Source organism: Argentina silus (genome assembly GCF_951799395.1).
Source record: "Argentina silus genome assembly, chromosome: X".
NCBI classification, from domain to species: Eukaryota; Metazoa; Chordata; class Actinopteri; order Argentiniformes; family Argentinidae; genus Argentina; species Argentina silus.
The window spans coordinates 46,916,058-46,923,557 of NC_139653.1; positions in this window are offsets into that span (position 1 = coordinate 46,916,058).

Genomic DNA, 7,500 nt, shown 5'->3' on the forward strand with positions numbered 1-7,500 from the left:
AGGAGGGAGAGAGACCTGAAGAGACACCTGAACACCTTCAACCTGAAGAGACACCTGAACACCTTCAACCTGAAGAGACACCTGAACACCTTCAACCTGAAGAGACACCTGAACACCTCCAACCTGAAGAGACACCTGAACAGCACCGACCTGAAGAGACACCTGAACACCACCTGAACACCACCGACCTGAAGAGACACCTGAACACCTCTAACCTGAACACGACCTGAACACCACCGACCTGAAGAGACACTTGAACACCACCCAAACACCTCCAACCTGAAGAGACACCTGAACACCACCTAAACACCTCCAACCTGAAGAGACACCTGAACACCACCGACCTGAACACCACCTGAACACCACCGACCTGAAGAGACACCTGACACCTGAACACCACCGACCTGAAGAGACACCTGACACCTGAACACCACCCACCTGAAGAGACACCTGAACACCTTCAACCTGAAGAGACACCTGAACACCACCGGCCTGAAGAGACACCTGAACACCACCAACCTGATGAGACACCTGAAGGCCCGCCATGCAGAATTGTATACCGAGGTAACGTAATTATGGATGTTTCAAAAGGCTTGCCAACTTTAAAAGGCAGGGGTGTGTGTGTATGTTTAAAAGGCAGGGGTGTGTGTGTATGTTTAAAAGGCAGGGGTGTGTGTGTATGTTTAAAAGGCAGGGGTGTGTGTGGATATTTAAAAGGCAGGGGTGTGTGTGGATGTTTAAAAGGCAGGGGTGTGTGTGTGTATGTTTAAAAGGCAGGGATGTGTGTGTGTATGTTTAAAAGGCAGGGGTGTGTGTGTATGTTTAAAAGGCAGGGATGTGTGTGTGTATGTTTAAAAGGCAGGGGTGTGTGTGGATGTTTAAAAGGCAGGGGTGTGTGTGGATGTTTAAAAGGCAGGGGTGTGTGTGGATGTTGGGATGTATTCGAATGTTACGACAATGCTGGGACACCTTAGCATATCTAGCTGGCATCAGCAGCCAAGGCTAGCTAGCTCAGTTGGCTAGCTAACTTGCTACTACTAACGTTAGTAAGCCAAGTTAGCAGCTTGCTAGCTACTTTACTGGGGTGAAATACACTCTACAGGTTCATAGCTATATCCTTTGTCATTAGTCAACCTCGGACCTCGGACAAGTTTGCAGAGCAAGGCTCACTTTGGAAAGAAGTGCTTTCCTCAAACTTAATTCATAGGATCAGACTGGCAAAGTTCAGGCTTTAGTTTGACACTGTGTTCCTGATAATCAAGGATTGTAAAATTCTATTTGACACTATGTTTTTATTGTGAGAGATAAATGCATCCTATTTTGGTTTTATGCCTCAATATAAATAAATATGCCAAAGATGTCTTTGTAATTAATAATTCAACAGGTGCAGCAGACAGCCATTACATTACAACGTTTGGAAAAACATACATGATCATACAACATGTCTGCATCATACAACATGTCTGCATCATACAACATGTCTACATCATACAACATGTCTACATCATACAACATGTCTGCATCATACAACATGTCTGCATCATACAACCTACTACCATTTTGTGGCCAATTTTCAATACCTGTTTTTGAACTTAAAATGTGTCCATGGGTGGATTTTACCTGGGAATAGTTGGCTACATCTGAGTAAAATTAGATTAAATATCCATAGTTATTGTTGACTAAAACTAGACTAAAATGTCCAGAGTTTTAGTACACTAAAACTAATCTAAAACTACGAAGGATAAAATGGACTAAATGTGACTAAAACTCATATGCACTTTTCGACTCAAGACTAAGACACTGGTGCGTGCATGTGTGTCCGGTCCGTGTGCGCGTGGGTGTGTGTGTATGCGTGTGTGTGTGTTCAGGAGAAATAACACATCACCCCAGGTGCCAACAGGACAGTGTGATAAGTGTGTCTTGCTCTCAGACACGTGTAATTTCCCGTGCCAGGGGTTTGTTCCCCCTGATCGGCTAGTTTGTTTACATGTTCAACCCGGCTGACATTTTGTGCCAAGAGGGCTCAGCGTTTCTCAGAATAGAAGGGACTCTTGATAACCCATAATGAATGCAGTATATGAGGACAGAGCAGATTAATGGGGCGATCTGGGATTCAAACAACAACAAAGTGGTCTCCCCGCCACTTTTTTGGTTAACAGCTATGGGATGGGGCAGGAGAGCTTCCCACTGCTGTCAGGACTGCAGAGTCACTACGTATCTTCTGCCGTAGATTGAAGACCCATCTCTTCAGGCTACATCTTAAATGTCCCTCCTAAAGACCTCTTCATCCCCACTACCACCCTGTACATGTATGAAGAAAAAAGTAATTATTCCTTCTTCTAGCATTGTGACTGCCTATGGCCCCTTGTCCTAGCATAGATTACTTTATCTTATGATGACTGATGGATAGATGATTCACCTCCTTAAACAAATGTATTTGTTGTAAGTCGCTTTGGATAAAGGCGTCTGCTAAATGCCATAAATGTAAATGTAGAAATGTAAGCAAGCTCTGTCAAATTCATAGACAAAACTATGGATACAAGGACTGACCATCCATGAGATCAAAATGATAGTTTTAACCACGTCTGGAAGCTATATAGTGTTTGTCTACAATTACATTACAATTTCTCATGAGGCTTTTTTTTTGTTGTTGTTGTTATATTCTTCAAAAATCAATGGCTATACATCATTCATTTAAAAGTCAAAAAATGGATGTACCAATCCCAGGTTGCCCCTTTAAACATCTGCGAAGGCAGAGGTGGTGCAGAAGATATAGTAGATCTAGGTCAGGAGTGGACAGATCGGCAGGCTAGATCCTGATTGGCTCTACCATAGTTTTTAGCGATTGCTAAGACACGCTTAATGAAACTGGGATCCACTTGATCTTCATCATCACCTTCTTAGCACAGCAGAGGCCTTCTCTTGCAAATGTGTTAACACTTGAGGAAGAGGAGTTTGCATGCGTGGTGGAGGAGCCGCAGCAAGAGGAGGAAATAGAGCTCAAGTTTCAAATGAAATTCAGGCAACAATTATTGACCATGTCATCAATCATGGCTTGTCACAATTTTTTGTGGACAAAGGGTCCAGCCCATTCTGACTCGGAGCACTGTGGCATCTACTGTCAGACTTTTTTGGAATGAGAATAGGTAAGTCACAATGTCACTATGTACCACTGTGTATTTCATCTTTACTGTATTGCCCTGTTGGCAGAACAAACTGTGTCTACAGTAATGCAGTTGTTTCATCAATCCCATTTATGTGATGTCATAATGTCAGTTTTGACATGCTTTTTGCATTTACTTTATATAATCCACAGACTACCACACACTGGTGGCAGATGAAAGACATTTAGTGCTGAACAGGAGGCTGCCATTGTAGATATGGTCGTGGCAAACAATGCAATCAGACTGTGAAATCCAGGCAGCGGTAATTGCAAATCAAGGAGCATTTAGAAATATCAACAGTGTGAGTTTGGCTACTATTGATCGAGTCATGTCGGAATAAAGCAGAGTACAGAGTTCCATTCCAAAGAAACTCTGACATCATGAAGGAGGCAAGACTCCAGTATGTGCAGGTAAGGATTTGTTATTGTAATGCCTTGTCATACCATACAGTTACATGCAACTGGAATAATTTGCTTTATGAATTTGCTTTTTTCTTAGAGAATAATGGAGCTTGAAGCTGAAGGGGCACATCACATATTCATTTATGTGGATGAAGCCGGCTTCAATCTCTCTAAAGTGAGGAGACGCGGGAGGAACATCATTGGGCAGAGGGCCATTGTTACAGTGCCAGGTCAGAGGGGCGCCAATATCACCATGTGTGCTGCCATCTCCAATGATGGTGTCCTTTGCCACATACCAACTATCGGCCCATACAACACAGAACGCCTCATCACATTTCTTCATGCACTGAATGAAAGAGTGGTTCCACCCGAAGAGAGAGGGCTATTGAGGCCTGGCATGACTCTGTATGTCATCATCTGGGACAATGTTGTCTTCCACCGCTCTCGCCTTGTGAATGAATGGTTTGCAGCACAGTCCCGTATGATGATGCAATTCCTCCGTGCATACTCTCCTTTTCTGAACCCAACTGAGGAATTCTTCTCTGCTTGGAGATGGAGGGTATATGATCACCGGCCATATGACCAGATGTCCCTCCTGGAGTCAATGAATGCTGGTTGCCTGGCGATAGGTGCAGAGGACTGCCAGGGATGGATGTGCCATGCTAGGAGGTTCTTCCCTTGGTGCATTGCAAGGGAGAACATCCAATGCGATGTTGATTTAGAACCTGTGGCTTAATCGTCAGGAACGAATGGACTAAATGTGAAGTTCTGAGTATTTCAACTCTTTATTATTTTTATTTTTTTTGATATTTCCACCCAAAAGTTTCCTTTGGTTGCTTTTATGTTTATTTTATTTTTATTCAGCATTTCTGAGGTTTCTGAGAAGAATGCAGTACAAAAACATTCATATTGAAGAATGCAGTACAAAAACATTCATAATGAATGTCCGAATTTGTCTAGTCTAAGTGCTTACTGTAGGTCTTACAGGTCAACGACAGTTAATGGGCACAGAAAGACCTGCACACAAGAATAAAATGAATGAAGAAAACCTTCTTAGATAATGTCTCTTTTTTTTTTTTTTTTCAGTATTTCAACAGGGCATCTCAAAAAAATGTAAAAAGCGCAGGTACAGAGTGCAGAATGTTTGTTATCTCTAGTAAAATTATCATTGGAGAAAAGAATACAATTCATGCTGTGATATGCTTGCTTGCCTTTTTTGCCACATACTACACTCACCGGCCACCTTATTAGGTACACCTGTTCAACTGTTCGGTAACGCAAATATCTAATCAGCCAATCACATGGCAGCAACTCAATGCATTTAGGCATGTAGACATGGTCAAGACGACCTGCTGAAGTTCAAACCGAGCATCAGAATGGGGAAGAAAGGTGATTTAAGTGACTTTGAACGTGGCATGGTTGTTGGTGCCAGACGGGCTGGTCTGAGTATTTCAGAAAGATTTTCACGCAAAACCATCTGTAGGGTTTACTGTGAGCGGCAGTTCTCTGGGCGAAAATGCCTTGTTGATGCCAGAGGTCAGAGGAGAATGGCCAGACTGGTTCGAGATGATAGAAAGGCAACAGTAACTCAAATAACTACTTGTTACAACCAAGGTATGCAGAAGACCATCTGAACCATCTGAACCATCTGAACCTCGAAGCAGATGGGCTACAGAAGGGGGTCCAACCCAGTAATAGCAAGGTGTACCTAATAAAGTGGCCGGTGAGTGTACAACAATGTACAGTATCAACAAATGGCATATAGCACAAATTAAGGTTGAACCGGTTCATATTGGTAGCTGTGTTTTGTATTGTGTTGTCCATTATGTAATGATTGATTGAAAGAATATATTAATTTAACCACAAGCTGTGTTGTTTGATGGAAATATTTGCTTTTGTTGCATGTTTTTAATGTTTTGAGCATTTAGAGCATGGTAGAGCATTTTGCAAACAAAACTAGTCATTTTGACCAGTCAACTTCTGTGTCAATTGGCCAGTCAGCTTCTGTTAATTTCGTCAATGAAATTAATGACGAAGGTTTTCGTCAAACACCAGTTTTTTCATGGCAAAATACGAGACGATGACTGACTAAAGAGACAAAACTACCAAAACCGTTTTTCATTTCGGTTGAAAACTGGAACAAGATGAGGCGAAATTCTCTCTGTGACAAAATCGGACTAAATGGACAAGAGTTTTTGGACAAATGGACGTGTCATTTCCTTGGTCCACTCAAAAGCATGCATGACATTAGCAGACTTAGTAAGACTTTCTTATTGCAAAGTTGCAACGATGTTATTGGTTGAAAATGAAAACCATGCCCAGGTCATTTGTAAGACCCAGCAACCCTACAAAATCTCTACAACTTTATTCTTATCTGCAACTTGACTTGTCATGTAACAACTCACACTGACAGGGAAAAATGCGATAAATCTCAAGACAATCAGTGAAGAGAATCGGATAGGTTCCTGATAGGACGTTATGCAGAAAAATATGTTAGTAGGACAAGCTATACACACACACACACACACACACACACACACACACACACACACACACACACACACACACACACACACACACACACACACATCTGGACTATTGGATCATAAACATACACTTGGCCAAATTGTCAATATAATATTTTCTGTGGACATAAATACGAAATAGAGGTCTGTTAGCTTTTAAACCAAGCAGTGTGTGTCATAGTGACATTAGCCAGGGCTTTCTGAATGAATGCTCCTGATGATGTGAGCCTGCTGTCATTTGACAGCTTCACACACTCCTCAGGGGGTGGCTTTGGAACAGACTATAGGTGTGTGTGTGTGTGTGTGTGTGTGTGTGTGTGTGTGTGTGTGTGTGTGTGTGTGTGTGTGTGTGTGTGTGTGTGTGTGTGTGTACCGTGGTTACACAGGTTCTTTAGCCCCAGTGAGGTGCTAATACTACCTTCTGGAGCTCTGACATGCTGAAATGAGAACAGATTATTTCCTAGCCCTCCCCTAAATACCTGCTGGACCACTACCAGACACACAGATGGGGGACAGAGAAGGACCTAGTATTGGGTTTGGGACAGGACCTAGTGTAGTGGTGGGTTTGGGACAGGACCTAGTGTAGTATTAGGTTTGGGACAGGACCTAGTGTAGTATTGGGTTTGGGACAGGACCTAGCGTAGTGTTGGGTTTGGGACAGGACCTAGCGTAGTGGTGGGTTTGGGACAGGACCTAGCGTAGTGTTGGGTTTGGCACAGGACCTAGTGTAGTGGTGGGTTTGGGACAGGACCTAATGTAGTGTTGGGTTTGGGACAGGACCTAGTGGAGTGGTGGGTTTGGACAGGACCTAGTATTGGGTTTGGGACAAGACCTAGTGGAGTGGTGGGTTTGGACAGGACCTAGTATTGGGTTTGGGACAGGACCTAGTATTGGCTTTGTGACAGGACCTAGTATTGGGTTTGGGACAAGACCTAGTGGAGTGGTGGGTTTGGACAGGACCTAGTATTGGGTTTGGGACAGGACCTAGTATTGGCTTTGTGACAGGACCTAGTATTGGGTTTGGGACAGGACCTAGTATTGGGTTTGGGACAGGACCTAGTATTGGCTTTGGGACAGGACCTAGTATTGGGTTTGGGACAAGACCTAGTGTAGTGGTGGCTTTGGGACAGGACCTAGTGTAGTGGTGGCTTTGGGACAGTTCTGTCTTCTGTATGACCTAGCTATGTCACTGAGGACTTGGTGGTGGAATTTTAGGCAGTCATGCTTATAATGTGTTTGGAGCTGCTGGTAAGGCTGTCAGTCACAGTACTAGACACTCTATACAATACAGTTTAAAGGGTCAACCTGTTAAAAAAAAAAAAGCAAAAAAAAAAGCATTGTATGAGGCATCATTTCCTGTGTTGCATTGCTACAGTGTCCATAGAGTCCCATTAGCATGGCTACGTTCAT